This window comes from Mus caroli, unplaced genomic scaffold (assembly GCF_978045245.1).
Source record: "Mus caroli unplaced genomic scaffold, Mus_caroli_1 scaffold_12, whole genome shotgun sequence".
NCBI lineage: Eukaryota > Metazoa > Chordata > Mammalia > Rodentia > Muridae > Mus > Mus caroli.
In genome coordinates, this window is record NW_028227267.1 from 36,604,532 (window position 1) to 36,622,902 (window position 18,371).

At 41.5% G+C, this 18,371-nt stretch overlaps 1 long non-coding RNA gene across 1 annotated transcript in view; it reads left to right on the top strand.

Annotated features, from left to right (window-relative positions):
• LOC147001736 (uncharacterized) overlaps positions 1–15,832 on the top strand; it is a 227,454-nt gene extending 211,622 nt beyond the window's left edge. The window contains exons 2-3 of the long non-coding RNA XR_015044621.1: positions 3,041–3,531; positions 14,850–15,832. This is a non-coding gene — a long non-coding RNA (uncharacterized LOC147001736). The remainder of the gene's footprint in view (positions 1–3,040; positions 3,532–14,849) is intronic.
• Positions 15,833–18,371: the final 2,539 nt, after the last annotated feature.

Below are 18,371 nucleotides of genomic sequence, written 5' to 3' on the forward strand. Positions count from 1 at the left end.
CCTCCCTGTGCTATGATTGAACCTAATAATGTCCATGCTCCCTGAGTTACATTCCAGGCCTGTAACTTCATTCATCTGCTACAACAGCTACAAGGCAAGTGGCAATTTGAGACTCCATAGTCAGTTTGGCTGCTATAAGACTGGTCCTTGAGAATGGCTGACAGAATAATTTCAAGCCTAGGAATATCTATCTGAAAGAGAAAAGTAAGTGTCTCAGTCCACTCTGCAAACTCGGGATAGTTTAGTCGTTTAAAGACTGATGTCAAGCTGTTATCTACCTGCACAAATAGCATTACTAGATATCAGGTTAAGCTACCCAACAGGTAACATTTACCAAAACAGCCAAGCACTACACTGAAGTAAATAAGGCTCAGGATCCACCAGAGAATTGAAAGATGGATAAGAAGAGCCATATCACTTGATAATGATTGGTTTCCTGTGTCCCTTTCTGTGTCAGAGTGAGCTTAGAGAAGGTGACCAAAGACAGTGAGCAACTTAACCCATCCCTCAATCCTCAGGCTTCTGCTTAAAAGCCCTGGTTTGACAGCACCAGTTTTGGGATCCAGGGGATTAATTCCTTCACACATTAAGTCTCTGACTCACAGTTAGTCTCAGAAATGAGATGTGTTCCAGGAGACCTTCACAAGCATGAAGCATCCACTGGAAGAAGTACTTCCTCAATAAACTCTAAGATCTAGTGTGGTTAAGATCAATATCAACCATCGCTCTCCCTTCCTAGCCTTGCACAGACATGCTCTCCACCATAGGCATGTGACCTCGATTTCAAGATCCATCCATGCAGGAGAGTGTGAGGTTTCATCCCATCACCAGTTAGCTGGCCTTAAATGGTTATTCCTTCCTCTACTTCTACCCATTGAGGAAATTCTCAATTCTGCATTTCATCAATTAGGCATTTCATGCCTAGTCTGTCTGGTTATATTACATGAGAGGTAACAGATCTGCTCCAACTTTGTCAATTCTATGACCTTATCTTGAACCCACAAGAGCTCTGGATGGGTGCCAGGTAACCTAGGAAAATTAGCATTCCATCTTCAAGCACCTGAACCTATAGGTCTCCATAAACTTCTATCTTTGATTGTGGATGATCTTGTTCAATTAAAAACCACACCATCTGGAAGGACAAAGAAGAAATGTAGGGTAGGGACAGGAAAGAAGGCTCTTCCATTAAGAGCATTTGTCTATCCACCAGAGGATCCAGAGGGCAGCTAACAATCCTATTAATGCATTTCTGGGTTGAACACCATGCCCTCTTCTGGCTTCTGGAGGAATTGCATGCATTGGTGCACAGATGTGGTTGTGGTGGGATTTCTAGAGTCCCCTCTGGGTGCCCGAGGTGGTCTGCTCCATGTGCCTGGCTAGCTTGCTTTTTGCCGGTTTTGCTGGTACCAGGTGCGGGTTGCAGCAGGCAAAACATACATATAATTAAAAAAAATAGTAATGCTCCAAATTCAAACAAATAAACGAAACCCAAAAAGGCTCCAAATGTGTAGTCACACTTATATTACCTAAAAGGAAAGCCATGTCTCAACATGTCTGGGAAACCTCATCATGGGTAGTTGGGAAGTCTTTTTCTGGAAAGTCGGTATTTCTGCTTTACAGTTATCACCAGTGCTGTATTTCCAGGAAATGAGAGGCAGATAGCTCTGGGTTTCCTGATTTCTTATGAACTCCAAGTGAATATTCATTTCCTAAGAAGCTTTAGAGCAATACAGTTGTGACTCTTAGAAGTCTCTACACAAGGGCCGCCCCTTCTAACACCCGGAGACCTAAGTTTACTGCCCCTGACCCCCACCATCTTAAGGGCGGTTGCTTTTGCAAGGGTTGAAAACTTAAGAGCCAGTCCCAGTTAGCTAGAAAAGTCCTGAAGTTACTTTTTCAGGACAGGATGAGTGAAAGTGTGATGGACCTGCCTTTCCTACACCCTTGGGATCTTAGTGTTTGTGCGCGGGTGGGGGTGGGTGGCACGACACTTCTCCCCTTCCAGGGCCCCTCACTCTCCCTCCTCTAGTCGCCCCAGCCCTCCCTAACAGATGGTCTGTCCTCCCTGAGCATCCACCAGTTAGGTCTCTGAGTTGGAGGAGAATTTCATCTCCCACTAAGCTTGCCATACTCCAAGGAACATTTGTGAGAGCTAGTCCCTTTCAAATGTCTCACTGTCGAAAAACTGAAAGTAGAAAGAAAGGAAACAATCTCCATGCAGATGTCTAACCACCCCCACTGGCATACTGGGCAGCATGGGGTTACAGGGTCCTAGGAGCCCCAACCCCGTTCTGTGGCCCCACACAGGTGACCCCCGGTGCTTTCACACCAGCTTCCGAATTACCCCAGGTCGACCCCGCACGATTAGGACCCCGGAGTCAGGGAGGGCAGCTGAGAACAATGATATAGGTATAAATATTGAGCCAGAGGGCAGCTAACAATCCTATTAATGCATTTCTGGGTTGAACACCATGCCCTCTTCTGGCTTCTGGGGGAATTGCATGCATTGGTGCACAGATGTGGTTGTGGTGGGATTTCTAGAGTCCCCTCTGGGTGCCCGAGGTGGTCTGCTCCATGTGCCTGGCTAGCTTGCTTTTTGCCAGTTTTGCTGGTACCAGGTGCGGGTTGCAGCAGGCAAAACATATATATAATTTAAAAAAAATAGTAATGCCCTTCCAGGGCCCCTCACTCTCCCTCCTCTAGTCGCCCCAGCCCTCCCTAACAGATGGCCATGACATTGAAGCGCGGGTCTTCTCCCCCGCGCCCCAGGCACACTCTGGGCTGCTCCGCACGCCCCCTCTCTTTCTGCTGCTTCAAGCCCAGCTCTCATCCCGAGAGGCCCCAGCAACCTTTTCCTCGCTAAGATTGCATGAGCCCTGCTGGGGAAGAAAAGTAACTTGGTTTTTCTCCGAGAAACCCGGCCGGATTAGGCAGCCAGGGCGAGTAGAGGAGAGGAGGCGGGGAGCTGGTGGAACCCTGTGGAAGTCTCCTGGGCAGTCTAATCGCACTTTCTTCTTGTCCGCCTGTCTCCTCCTCCTAGGTGCAAAGATTGTGGGCGGACTATGCAATCACTGAGGAGGGGGAAGAGGAGGGATCAGAGCTCTCCTGCAGTGATGGTGCAGCGCGGCGCGGCGAGGCGAGCCTGGCGACTTGGCTAGGTGGAGTATCACAGCTGCTGTGCTTGAGGTCCTTCGTTCTAGCCTGGCGGCTGCGAGTTCAACTCCGTGCCTCCCCGAGGCCTGTAAGGCAGCGAGTGTGCACCCGGTTCCACTGTGTCACGCCGGCAGCCTGCAGCCAGCATGGAGAAGGACAGCCTGAGTCGCTCTGATCAGCAGTTTGAGTACATGATGGAGATCAGCGAAGGCACCTAAGTGAAGGTGTTCAAGGCCTGCGACTTGAAGAAAGGCTTCCTCTTCGTGAATCTGAAACTCTTGTGAGTGCAGACCAGTGAGGAGGGCATGCCGCTCTCCACCATCCGCAAGGTGGCGGTGCTGAGGCACCAGGAGAATTCCAGCACCCTAATGTGGTCAGGTGAGCTGGGAGCCCTGGCCATGGAGTCCAGGAAGGTGCTGGGCAAAGTGTTGCTGGTGGCCCAACTAAAGTTAAGAGTTGAGTTTCCCCAGATAAAACTGGTGACCCTGTTAGACAGCGCAGAAAAAAAGACCTGCAGTGGCTTCCAGGCAGCCAAGCTATTCTGAAGAGCAGGCTCTGCCTGCCCCAAGGGGTCCAGGGGCATTGGGTCTGCCTGCCCCAAGGGGTCCAGGGGCATTGGGTGTCTTTTAGGGACAAAACCAGACAACCCCAGAAATGTCCCTCCAGCCCTTACTTAACTTTTCTCATCCGTGGGGGGATTTTTGAGAGACAGAGTGACATAGTTATCCAACTTGCAGATAATTAGAAGGAAACTTCAAGGGTAGAGCATAATGTAAATAAAGTTTAAGAAAATGCAGAAATGTGCAAGAATGTATTTGCCAATCACACCCACAGTGGTGCCTTTTTTATATAGTTGTAAATTGGCTTCTGATAGTCTTAGAAGTTCAGAAGTTTAGAGTCTGGCATCTAGTGTTAAACATTGTTTGAAAAATGTCTCTCAAGGCTGGGGTACTAGGAACACTGAACCAGGAAGATCCAGAGTTCAAGACCCTCCTGAGCTACAAAAGACCCTGTCTGAGAAAAGAAAGGGAGGGAGGTAGGTAGTAGGGTGGAGGGCGATTGCTTCTCCAAAGGTTTTCTGATTGTATCATTTAGTATCTGTGGACTGGTATGATCTGACTTAGAATGCCTTTCTCACAGGTGAGATGTGAGTCTGCACTTAGATTCTAAAGCCTCTGTTTTCCCTGGAAGAGTTGTGCAGGTGGGTGGGGGAGGCATTCCTAACCCACTCTCCTGTGATTGAAGAGAATGGTGTTTTCTTGAAGATGCTGGGATTTCCCCATTGTGCCTTTTCTCATCCTCTTTTTTAAACAGATGCATAGCTGGAAGTTAAAAGGGAATGCACAGACTTTTCTACAAATAAGGTGATGAGTTAACATTCTCAGGTCTTCTTTTTAGAGGGATGATCTTGGCGTCTTCATCCTGTCTTCTCATTCCTGTAGGGATTCCTTAAAACAAATATGTGCCTACTGTATGCCCTGGTGCATCCCAGGCTTGATGAGCCAATAGTGTTCTGCACACAGATTTGCTCTAGTTTTATGGTTCATAATCTTGAATTCTGGAGCCTTTGTCAGAATAAATCTGTATGGCCAGAGTGTTCCCATTCCACAGGAAGTTCTGTTTGTCATCCTTATAGACTGTCCGAAACTATCTTTGGAGAAAGTTTCCGTGGACATTGTGTGCTTCCTGAGATTCGTGTTTACTCCTTCAGGTTAGTCCAGCCTTGAGTAGACTTTGAAGATACAGAAAGAACCAGAGGCTGATGAACACCTCTTCCAAATGACTAACTTGTCCAGTCACTGGTTTTTAAGCTTTTCCCATGTTATTTTATTTCGGGATTATCAAATTGACTCCTTTTCTATGTTTTCTGGAGATCATCTGGAGATTTTGAAATGATGATTCCACTCAATCTTATATAAAAGCACTAAGATTAGTGGTCCTGAAACTACTTAAGCAGTTACTCAACATCCTGTAGGAAGACAAAACACAAAATTAAGTACATATAATAAGGGACAATTTACTCCAAAGGAGAGAGAGCAGGATTTGTAGAGAAGAGCAAATAATGATTAAGGCTCATAAACCAGTGGAACTCTGCAGCCTGGATATGGGACAACAATGTATGGTTCCGTGCCATTCCTGACAGAAAAGGTCAGAATTCATCCTCATCCTTAGGGAATAAGCCACCTCCAGATGAAAATTAAAATTATTTCCTTCAACTACCCTCCCCAACACACAGAGAAACCTGTCTTGATTTATACAAGGACACACAGGTTAGGAAGATTAGCCAAGACCTTCTCAAGTCTCATAATCTTTAGATAATTTAGAAGTTCAGTTTATTTATTATTTTTAAAATATTTTTATTTAAATATTTTCTTTATTTACATTTAAATGTTATTCCATTTCCTGGTTACCTCTCTGAAAACCCCTAATCCCCTACCATCTCCCCCAGCTCACTAGCCCACCTACTCCAGCTCCCTGGTCCTGGCATTCCTGAGCACGGGGGCATGGAGCCTTTACAGGACTAAGGGCCTCTCCTCCCATTGATGACCAACAAAGCCATCCTCTGCTAAATATGCAGCTAGAGAAATGGTTCCCTCCATGTGTACTCTTGGGCTAGTGCTTTAGTCCCTAAGATCACTGGGGGTACTGGTTGGTTCATATTGTTCCTCCTATGGGGCTGCAAAACCCTTCAGTACCTTGGGTCCTTTCTGTATCTCCACTACTGCAGTCCCTGTGATCAGTCCAATGGTTGGCTGAGAGCATCCTCCTCAGAATTTGACAGGCACTGACAGAGTCTCTCAGGAGGTAGCTATACCAGGCTCTGGTCAGCAAGCTCTTGTTGGTATCCACAAGAGCACCTGGGTGTAGTGACACTATAGGGAATAGTTAGACAGACAGGACAGTCTCTTAATGACCTTTCATTCAGTCTCTGCTCCACACTTTGTCTCTCTGTCTCCACCCATGGGTATCTTGTTCCCCCTTCTAAGAAGAACCAACATATCCACATTTTGGTCTTCCTTCTTTTGAGCTTCATGTGGTCTGTTAATTGTATCTTGGGTATTCCAAGCTTCAGGGCTAGTATCCACTTATAAGTGAGTGCATACCATGTGTGTTCTTTTGTGATTGAGTTACCTCACTCAAGATGATATTTTCTAGTTCTATTCATTTGCCTAAGAATTTCATAAATAATTGTTTTTAATAGCTGAATAGTACTCCATTGTGTAATTACATCACATTTTCTGCATCTATTCCTCTGTTGAGGGACATTTGGGTTCTTTCTAGCTACTGGTTATTATAATAAGCCTGCTATGAAAATAGTGGAGCATGTGTCATCATTACATGTGGGAGCATCTTCTCGGTATATGCCCAGGAGTGTTATTGCTGGGTCCTCAGGTAGTACTATATCCAGTTTTCTGAGGAACCACCAAAATGATTTCCAGAGTGGTTTTCAAGCATCAGTGGACTCAGTTCCCAAATAAAAGGACATAGTCTAAAAGATTGGAAAAGTAAACATCACCCGGGATTTTGCTGCATACAGGATATGCACCTCACTGACAAAGACAGATACTACCTTAGAATTAAAAGCTGAAAAACAATTTCCCAGACTAATGTTCCCAAGAAATAAGATGAAGTAGGCATTCTAATATCAAATAAATCGACTTCCAGCCTAAAGTTTTCAAAAAAGACAAGGAAAGACACTTCATATTCATCAAAGGAAATATCTACCGAGATAAACTTTCAATTCTGAACATCTATGCTCCAATTGCAAGGGCAACCAAAACCAGAAAAGAAATTTTACTAAAGTTCAAAGCACACATTGTAACTCCCACAACACTGGAGGGAGACTTCAAGTACCCCACTCTCATCAATGGTCAGATCATGGATACAGAATCTAAACAGAGACAAAATGAACCTAACAGAAGTTATGAACTAAATTGATTTAACAGATATATATATATATATATATATATATATAACATTTCATCCTAAATCAAAAGAATATACCTTCTTCTCAGCACCTCATGGCAACTTCTACAAAATTGACCATATAATCATTCACAAAACAGGCCACAACAGATACAAAATATTGAAATAATCTGATGCAACCTATCATATCACCACGGACTAAGGCTGGTCTTCAATAACAACAAAAACAACAGAAAGCCCACATACACATGGAAGCTAAACAATGCTTTCCTCAATTATAACTTGGCCAAGGAAGAAATGAAGAAAGAAATGAAAGACTTTTTAGAATTTAGTGAAAACAAAGTTACAACACACCCAAACTTATGGGGCAAAATAAAAACCATGTTAAGTGGAAAACTCATAGCTCTGAATACCTCCTAAAAGAAACTGGAGAGAGTATATACTAGCAGCTTGACAGAACATCTGAAAATTCTAGAGCAAACAGAAGCAAATATACCCAAGAGGAGTAGATGGAAGGAAATGATCAAACTCAGGGCTGAAATCAACCAAAGAAACAAAGAAACAAACAAACAACAACAACAACAAAACTATACAATGAGCCAACAAAACAAGGAGCTGATTCTTAGACAAAATCAACAAGATAGAAAATCCCTTATCCAGACTAACCTGATGGCACAGACACAGTATCCAAATTAACAAAATCAGAAATGAAAAAGGAGACATAATGACAGAAACCAAGTTAATTAAAAAAAATCATCAAATCCTACTACAAAAATGTACTCAACAAAACTGGAAAATCTGTATGAAATGGACAATTATCTTAACAGATACCTGGTACCAAAATTAAATCAGGATCAGATAAACCATGTGAACTGTCCTATAACCCCTAAAGAAATAGAAGCAATGGGTAAAATCTCCCAGCTAACAAAAGCTCGAGACCAGATGGGTTTAGTGCAGAATTCTTTCAAACCTTCAAAGAAGACCTAATACCTATTCCCTTCAAACTATTCCACAAAATAGAAACAAAAGGAATAATACCCAATGTGCTCTATGGAGACACAGTTACACTGATACCAAAACCACACAAAGACCCAACAAAGAAAGAACTTCTGAATTTCATTTATGGATACCAGTGCAAAATTATGCATTTCACTTCTCAAAAACCAAATCCAAGAACAAATCAGGAAGATCATTCGTCATTATCAAGTGGACTTCATCCCATGGATGCAGGGATGGTTCCATATACAAAAATCCATCTGCATAATCCACTATCTAAAAAATCTCAAAGAAAACCACTACATGATCATTTCATTATATGATGAGAAACCATTTGACAAACTTCAACATCTATTTATGATAAAAGTCTAGGGAAGATCAGGAATTCATGGCCCATACCTAAACATAGTAAAATCAATATACAACAAACCTGTAGCCAACATCAAAGAAGGGAGAGAAACTGGAAGCAATCCCACTAAAATGAGGGAGTAGACAAGGCTGCCTTCTCAGTCCCTACCTATTCAATATTGTACTCAGTGTCCTAGCCAGAGCAATTAGACAACATAAGGAGGACAAAGGGATACAAATTGGAAAGGAAGAAGTTAAAATACCACTATTTTCAGATAATAGGATCATATTCTGAACTGACCACAAGTTCCACCAAAGATTTCCTTCTTTTATCTTTCTTCTATTTTTAAAATTTTTTTCCTTTATATATTTTAAACTCCAGAATTTTGTTTGTTTGTTTTTTGTTTTTGTTTTGTTTTGCTTTGCTTTGTTTTGTTTTGTTTTGTTTCAGGACAGGGTTTCTTGGTGTAGCCCTGGCTGTCCTGGAACTCACTTTATAGACCAGGCTGTCCTGGAACTCAGATATCTATCTGCCTCTGCCTCCCAAGTGCTGGGATTAAAAGTGTGCGTCACCATGCCAGGCTAAACTCCAGATTTTATTCCTCTCCTGGTCCACCCCCATACCATATCCCATACCACCACCCCCAAACCCCTGTGTCCACAGGATGTTCCCACCACCAGGCAAACCCCCACCAGACCTTCAAACTCTCTAGGGCCTCCATTCTCTTGAGGCTTATGTGCATTTTCTCTGACTGAATCCAGCCTGGCAGTCTTCTGCTGTATATATTTTGGGGGCCTCATAACAGATGTTGTATGCAGCCTGGTTGGTATTGCAGTGTCTGAGAGATCTCCAGTGTCCAGGATTACTGAGTGTTCTTGTCCTCCAACAAGGTTGCCCCCCCCCTCCTCAGCTTCTTTCAGCTTTCCAACAACTGGGGTTAGCAGGTTTCCATAATTCAACCACAGGGGTCAGCACACAACCAATGGTTAGAAGCACTGACCACCAGAGAACTGCTAAACCTGATATACAACTTCAGCAAAGTGACTTGATATGAATTATATCAAACATATCAGTATCCTTTTTTTACTCAAAAAATAAACAGGCTGAGAAAGAAATTAGGGAAACCACATCCTTCTCAATAATCACAAATAAAAGAAAATACCTTTTTTTAAATTTTTAATATTTTTATTACATATTTTCCTCAATTACATTTCCAATGCTATCCCAAAAGTCCCCCATAGCGCCCCCCACTTCCCTACCCACCCATTCCCATTCTTTTGGCCCTGGCATTCCCCTATATTGGGGCATATAAAGTTTGCAAGTCCAATGGGACTCTATTTCCAGTAATGGCCAACTAGGCCATCTTTCGATACATATGCAGCTAGAGACAAGAGCTCCGGGGTTCTGGTTAGTACATCATGTTGTTCCAACAATAGGGTTGCAGATCCCTTTAGCTCCTTGGGTACTTTCTCTAGCTTCTCCATTGGGAGCCCTGTGATATATCCAATAGCTGACTGTGAACATCCACTCCTGTGTTTGCTAGGCCCCGGCATCGTCTCACAAGAGACAGCTATATTTGGGTCCTTTCAGCAAAATCTTGCTAGTGTATGCAATGGTGTCAGCGTTTAGAAGCTGATTATGGGATGGATCCCTGGATACGGCACTCTCTAAATGGTCCATCCTTTCACCACAGCTACGAACTTTGTCTCTGTAACTCCTTCCCTGGGTGTTTTGTTCCCAATTTTAGGAAGGGTCACAGTGTCCACACTTTGGTCTTCATTCTTCTTGAGTTTCATGCGTTTAGCAAATTGTATCTTATATCTTGGGTATCCTAAGTTTGGGGCTAATATCCACTTATCAGTGAATACATATTGTGTGAGTTCTTTTGTGATTGTGTTACTTCACTCAAGATGATGCCCTCCAGATCCATCCATTTGGCCAGGAATTTCATAAATTCATTCTTTTTAATAGCTGAGTAGTACTCCGTTGTGTAAATGTACCATAATTTCTGTATCCATTCCTCTGTTGAGGGACATCTGGGTTCTTTCCAGCTTCTGGCTATTATAAATAGGGCTGCTATGAACATAGTGGAGCATGTGTCCTTCTTACCGGTTGGGACATCTTCTGGATATATGCCCAGGAGAGGTATTGCTGGATCCTCCGGTAGTACTATGTCAAATTTTCTGAGGAACCGCCAGACTGATTTCCAGAGTGGTTGTACAAGCTTGCAATCCCACCAACAATGGAGGAGTGTTCCTCTTTCTCCACATCCTCGCCAGCATCTGCTGTCACCTGAATTTTTGATCTTAGCCATTCTGACTGGTGTGAGGTGGAATCTCAGGGTTGTTTTGATTTGCATTTCCCTGATGATTAAGGATGTTGAACATTTTTTCAGGTGCTTCTCTGCCATTCGGTATTCCTCAGGTGAGAATTCTTTGTTCAGTTCTGAGCCCCATTTTTAATGGGGTTATTTGACTTTCTGGAGTCCACCTTCTTGAGTTCTTTATATATATTGGATATTAGTCCCTTATCTGATTTAGGATAGGTGAAGATCCTTTCCCAATCTGTTGGTGGTTTTTTTGTCTTATTGATGGTGTCTTTAGCCTTGCAGAAGCTTTGCAGTTTCATGAGGTCCCACTTGTCAATACTCGATCTTACAGCACAAGCCATTACTGTTCTATTCAAGAATTTTTCCCCTGTGCCCATATCTTCAAGACTTTTCCCCACTTTCTCCAAAGACAAAAACCACATGGTCATCTCCTTAGATGCGGAAAAAGCATTTGACAAGATCCAACACCCATTCATGATAAAAGTCTTGGAAAGATCAGGAAGTCAAGGCCCATACCTAAACATGATAAAAGCAATCTACAGCAAACCAGTAGCCAACATCAAAGTAAATGGTGAGAAGCTTGAAGCAATCCCTCTAAAATCAGGGACTAGACAAGGCTGTCCACTTTCTCCATACCTATTCAACATTGTACTTGAAGTCCTAGCCAGAGCAATTTGACAACAAAAGGAGATCAAAGGGATACAAATTGGAAAAAATGAAGTCAAAATATCACTTTTTGCAGATGATATGATAGTATATATAAGTGACCCTAAAAATTCCACCAGAGAACTCCTAAGCCTGATAAACAGCTTCGGTGAAGTAGCTGGATATAAAATTAACTCAAACAAATCAATGGCCTTTCTCTACACAAAGAATAAACAGGCTGAGAAAGAAATTAGGGAAACAACACCCTTCTCAATAGTCACAAATAATATAAAATATCTTGGCGTGACTCTAACTAAGGAAGTGAAAGATCTGTATAATAAAAACTTCAAGTCTCTGAAGAAAGAAATTATAGAAGATCTCAGAAGATAGAAAGATCTCCCATGCTCATGGATTGGCAGTATCAACATTGTAAAAATGGCTATCTTGCCAAAAGCAATCTACAGATTCAATGCAATCCCCATCAAAATTCCAACTCAATTCTTCAACGAATTAGAAAGTGCAATCTGCAAATTCATCTGGAATAACAAAAAACCTAGGATAGCAAAAACTCTTCTCAAGGATAAAAGAACCTCTGGTGGAATCACCATGCCGGACCTAAAGCTTTACTACAGAGCAATTGTGATAAAAACTGCATGGTACTGGTATAGTGACAGACAAATAGACCAATGGAATAGAATTGAAGATGCAGAAATGAAGCCACACACCTATGGTCACTTGATCTTCGCGACAAGGGAGCTAAAAACATTCAGTGGAAGAAAGACAGCATTTTCAACAAATGGTGCTGGCACAACTGGTTGTTAACATGTAGAAGAATGCAAATTGATCCATTCCTACCTCCTTGTACTAAGGTCAAGTCTAAGTGGATCAAGGAACTTCACATAAAACCAGAGACACTGAAACTTATAGAGGAAAAGAAAATACCTTGAAGGAGACTCTAACCAGGAAAGTGAAATATCTGTATGACACGATCTTCAAGTCTCTGAAGAAAGAAATCAAAGAACATCTCAGAAGATAGAAAGATCTCCCCTTCTCATGGATTGGCAGGATTGATATAGTGAAAATGGCCATCATGCATCTGCAGACTCAATTCAATCCCCATCAAATTTCCAAATCAATTGTTCTTATACTTAGAAAAGCAATTTGCAAATTCATTTAGAATAACAAAAAAAATATGTCATAGAAGAGTGAACAAAAGTGTCACAGGAGGAAATGTGGAGACAAGCTGTGGAACTGAGACTGAAGGAAAGGCCATCCTGAGAATTCCCACCTGGGGATCCATCCCATATACAGACACCAAACTCAGACACTGTCAAAGATGCGAAGAAGTGTTTGATGACAGGAGCCTGCTACAGCTGTCTCCTCAGAGGCTCTGCCTGAGACTGATGAATACAGAGAAGGATGCTTGCAGCAACCCTTTGGAATGAGCATAGGGTCCCCAATTGAGGAGTTAGAGAAAGGACTGAAGGGGCTAAATGGGTTTGCAACAATTGGAAGAACAACAATGTCAACCAACCAGATACTCCAGAGCTCACAGGAACTGAACCACCAATCAAAGAGTACACATGGAGCAACCCAAGGCTCTAGTTACATATGCATCAGACAATGGCCTTGCCAGACATTAATGGGAAGAGAGGCCCTTGTTCCTTTGAAGGCTCAATGCCCCAGTGTAGGGGAATGCCTGGGCAAGTAGACAGCAGTGTTTGTGTGAGTGGGGAACTCTCTCATAGATGCAGATGGAGGGGGCATGAAATAAAAGGTTTTGAACTAGAAACCAGGAAACAGGATAAATTTTGAAGTGTAAGATTAAAATATTTTAAAATAGAAAAACAAAATGAATTGAAGACCCAGAAATTTAACCACACATATCGACACATGATCTTTGACAGAGAAGCCAAAAATATACAATGGAAAAAAGAAAGCATCTTCAATCAATGGTGCTGGTCCTACTGTCAGTAAGTAAGTATGTATAAAAATGAAACTAGATCCATATTTGTCACCAGGAATAAAACTCAAGGCCAGGTGGATCAAAGACTTCAACATAAAACCAGATTCACTGAATCTAATTGAAGAGAAATTGAGAAAGAGCTTCAAACTCACAGGAATTGGAGCAAATTTTCTAAATACGCTCCGATGGCTCAGGTTCTAACATCAAAAATTGATAAATCGGACCTCATGAAACTGAAAAACTTATGTAAGGCAAAGGGCATAGCCAGTAGGACAAATTGATAGCCTACATATTGGGAAAAATTTTCACTAACCTTACATTCCAAAATATCTAAAGAACTCAAGTAGCTAAACACCAAGAAGAATAGAACCCAGTCTAAAAATGTCGTAAAGAACTATAGAAAAAAGTCACAACAAGGATCCTTGAATGGCCGAGAAGCACTTAAAGAAATGTGGAAAGTCCTTAGTCTTCAGGGAAATGAAAACCAAGGCGACTGAGATTTGTATAAGGCAGTATAATTTCCAAATAAGAATGGCCAAGATCAAAAACTGGTAAAAGCACATGTTGGTGAGAATGTGAGAAAAGAGAAACAAAACTTCATTTCTAGTGGGAGTGCAAAGTGCTTTGAGAGCTATGGAAATCAATCTGGAGGTTCTCAGCAATCTTCCATTTGCCTGCCACTCCTCCAAGTACTATGATCCCTGCAAGGGCCCTGATCCCCAGACAGCCCCAGACTAGAGACCACAGTATACCCATCAGTCCAAAAGAGAGGCAGGTCAAATCCAGGGACCAGCCAAATGCCACAAGAATCAAAGGACTTCTGAAAACCCTGACACTAAGTGTGTCCCATGTACATCACAGAGGAGGAAATGTACCTCATGGTTGCTTATATGTCTGTGGTACCAGAAAACCATCAGTAGGAAGAGTGTAAATCTCCTCTGAGGGAGGAGAGGAGACCCAAAAGGTATAAACTCTTTCGATTTTTGTCATGGATCCCAGATCAGTGCCTGTGGATTTCATGTGATATGTTTTCTCTGGTTATTTCCAGATATAGGGGTTGATGAGTGGTACCCTGTCAGGATCCTGCACTAGAGAAATAATCATAACCTTCACTTCAATTCTAGGCAGGTTCCCCATAAGGCATCCACATGATTTTCTAGGTTGTTCACATCTCTCTTCAACAAAGATTCAGACATTATTACAATGTTATTATTCAATATATTATACATGGGCTATTGGAGTAATGTAGTGTTTTTTTTTAAACTCCACTACAGTGTGTAGTTCAAAGCTCAGTTTCCAGCTGTTTTTAAAAGCTGAGAAATAATTACAAGCCCAAGTGCTCTATGACAGTTGGGAATGCAGGTAATGACCTCAGCAGACGATAGGTCATAATAATTGGTTGTCCAGCTGAATAGATCTAGTGTGGGACCTAAAGCTGAATTGAAAAACAACACTAACGGGGCTGTTGTTCCTTCCTTCCCTAGGTGTAAAATACTCCAGCAGAAACTGGAACATGGAACAGACCAGGACAAGGTCTCCTTTGAAGAGAACTTCTATAGGGGAAGCTCTGCATGTGCAAAGCAAATATTTCATCTCATCCCCAGTAATCATAGCTATCATCTGCTGCATTAATTTCCTTTATTTTTGTTTCATTGGAATGAATAGCTCTTAATTTCATCTGGGCTCTGGCTCAGCAAGTGTGAACATGTAGAGGGATTCAGACATGTGTTGAGACACATCAAGAGCTGCTAGGAAAGCAGGAAGATTCTGAGAGTGTAAATTTTTCTTGTCCTAATAGGTCATCCAGGAAAATTAAAAAATCATTCTACAAAATTGTAAAGATTTGAGCCAAGGTTGGTAACATGTATTCTGCTTAGTCTTGGGTGTTCTTATTCTTCAAACCCACACTCCAAAAAAGGACACCTACTAAAATTTCTCTTGTAAAGATTGTTACCAGAAGTAACTCATTTTCTACTGTGTTGCCAAGGACAGTCATTGGCTGTAAGTCTTTGCTATAAAATAACAGCAAAAGAAGGCTGTTTTGCACAATTCTTGTTTTTGGATTTTGGTTTGAGCTTTGATTACTTTTGTTCTTTGGTTTTCTTTCATTTCATTAGAAGTTTTTTTGTTTGTTTCTTTGCTGTTGTTTTGTTTTGTAATTGATTTAATATTTTGATAAGGCTATACACTGTACATATTGACTGCCCACTTTTAGTTACTATTGAATAAATTGGATGTTTTCTTAAGATTAAAACAATGATCTCCACCTCTTCACTCATAAGAAACTTCTTTATTCAGCTGTGGTATCATCCTACTGAAATCTCACACCTATCAGACACAGATGGATCTCTGTAAGGGGCTTGGGTTCCATAATGACTTCTCAGCCAGACTGAGCTACAAAAGTGATTGATTTTACATTCAGTGTGTCTAGTGTGTCCAACTCTGTGGATACCGATGTCATGATGGAAAAATTCACCATGCTGTATCCTTGCATTTCAAATATTTAGCTGCTGCTAAAATACTGTGGATGATAGTGTTGAACAAATTAATGGGAAATATATCAGTATTTCTGAAATGTCTTTCAGAAAATAAAAACATATTCTAATGGAATATAAAAGCTGTCAGAAAACACAGACATGTATGCTTCTGCTTTCCTTCAAATGTTCATTCAGTGGCAACTACTACTAGAGATACTCAATTTTAGGACCTTTTGAGATAGGGAATTTTTTTGGTGATTTTGTTGTTTTTCTTGATTATGAGAGTGAATTTTGTGCTTGACAATACATTTGGTTCCTTTTGGGTGTTTTAACACAAGCACAGTGTGTAGTTCAGTATTCAGTATCCAGATGTTTTTAAAAGCTGAGACAAAATCCAGGCCCATATGATCTATGAGTTTTCTCCCTCTGTTTTCTTTCGCCCCAGTGGTGATTTTGTTTGTAATTTTGATTTATTTTATATTTATGCATGTTTTACCTTCTGTAGGTCTGTGCAACACTTGCATGCCATTCCCCAAAGGCCAGAAGAAGTTATGGGGTTTCACCTGGAACTAAAATGACAGAGGACTGTTAGATGCCAGGTGGGTTTTTTGAGAAACATATTCTCAGATGAAGAGCTATTTCTCCATCCCCTGATATGCACTTTTGTCCTTCCTTGTGTGCTATATTAGTGGAATGGATCATACCTATAGAAAGAGTTTCTTGAGATATGTTTACTTTGTTGTAAAAAAGTAGAAGCACCCATCTCCTTTCAGAGCAAAAGCAGTTTAGAATGTGATTTGAAGTTTCTCTTTAGATCAGAGAAGCAGATTTTGGGAACAGTAACACCAGGTAACAGGGACAAATAATAGTGCAGAGCCCATCACTGACACTACCATGGGAAAGTGGGCAATGCAGAGAATACTGGCATAAGACAATGGAGCTGGTGCCAAGTTAAAATCTTGCAATTGTAGTGGCTCTGAAAATGAGATAGAGCCTTCCCAGATGGTGGCTGAATGGCCTCCTCCATTTCTTTACAAAAGGAAACAAGGTATCCAATTGAGTAGCTGGTGTGTACTGGAGATTCATCCTCTGCTTTGCAGGGTAGGGCTCTCATGGGAAAGCCTCTACCAAAGCACTGAATGGGTCAGAGGTGCTTAACCCTTAACTCAGTACTTCTGCTAGCTTTCTGATTCTGTACATTGCACACAATAACTCTCATAAAAGAGTCCCAGTGTTTTGACTTAGTTTGACTGGCATACAGTATGACATATTCTATACTTTATTATTCAGGACTACTCTCAAATGTTGTGTGAAACTAATTTCAGAACATCAATAACTTTTACATTTCTCGGGTCCAAATGTTGTCCCTATTTCATTTTCTAATACATTATTCAAACTTTCTTTAAAAGTCATGAATTAATCTGGAACTATCATTACACAGTTTTTACATAGTTTCCAAGATGAGAACACACAGCATACACCTTGGACATTTTGAAGTGTGCTGTACTGAGCTCCTTATATCTCAATTTTTCATACTTTAAGAATCATTACATCAAGAAACATCGAGTTTCACAGACTACACCAAAGCAGAAATAGAAAGAAATAGAAAATTCAGATATAATAGAATAATTATACACATCAAGGCCAGCTGAAAAGCAGTCATGCACAATGAATTCTCTACAGTGATTGTACAGGGCTAAGGTTAAGATAAAGGGGAATTATGTTTTAGTTTGAAAAGCTTCCACAGTCTATTGAGATGTTTCTATCACAGCCTACATCAGGCAGTCCCTTATTTCAAATGGCAGGTACCCAGGAGGAAGGTATCTCCTGCTTCTCAAGAACACAGACACCATCCCTTTTTACAAGTAGCTGCTGCAGGCTCCTGAGAGTTTTCCATTGTGTCCTGTTGTGGGCAGTCCCTCCAATTGTCACTCTCCATCATCATTTAAATGTAAATATGCAGAGACCTACAGCCACAGCTGGCCTCCTTGGTTTTTCTAATTCTGGGCAACAAAAGTAAAAATAAAGAAGTACTGAATCTCTCAAATGGAGCATAGAATCATATAATTACATGTGTGTATCTGATGGAGAGTTCTCAGTAAGTGAGCAATGGGAAACTTGAGCTGCTGTGGGCTAAGACTTGGCACCCCTACCTACATGAAAGCCAGAGGACAAAATATGGAGTTTTTTCTCTCCTATCATGTGGGTCACAGGGAAGGAACTCAGGTCTCTATGCTTGGTCGCATTACCATTATCCACTGAGCCATCTCATCAGCCAGTCACCACAGACACAGAATGTCATAATCTATGTATTCGTATGTACATTCAGGCTTATACCTCAACTATGGAAACTTTCCCCAGAGAATATATCTACTCAATTAAGGGCAATAAATGGAGTCTGGGAGGGATCTATGAGGAGGGTGGCAGACTTTAAAAGCTTCCATGGAGCCTCTGGTTTGTTGACATTGTTTTTCTCCCTATTGGGTTGCAAACCCCTTCTGCTCCTTCAGTCCTTGCCCTAACTTCACA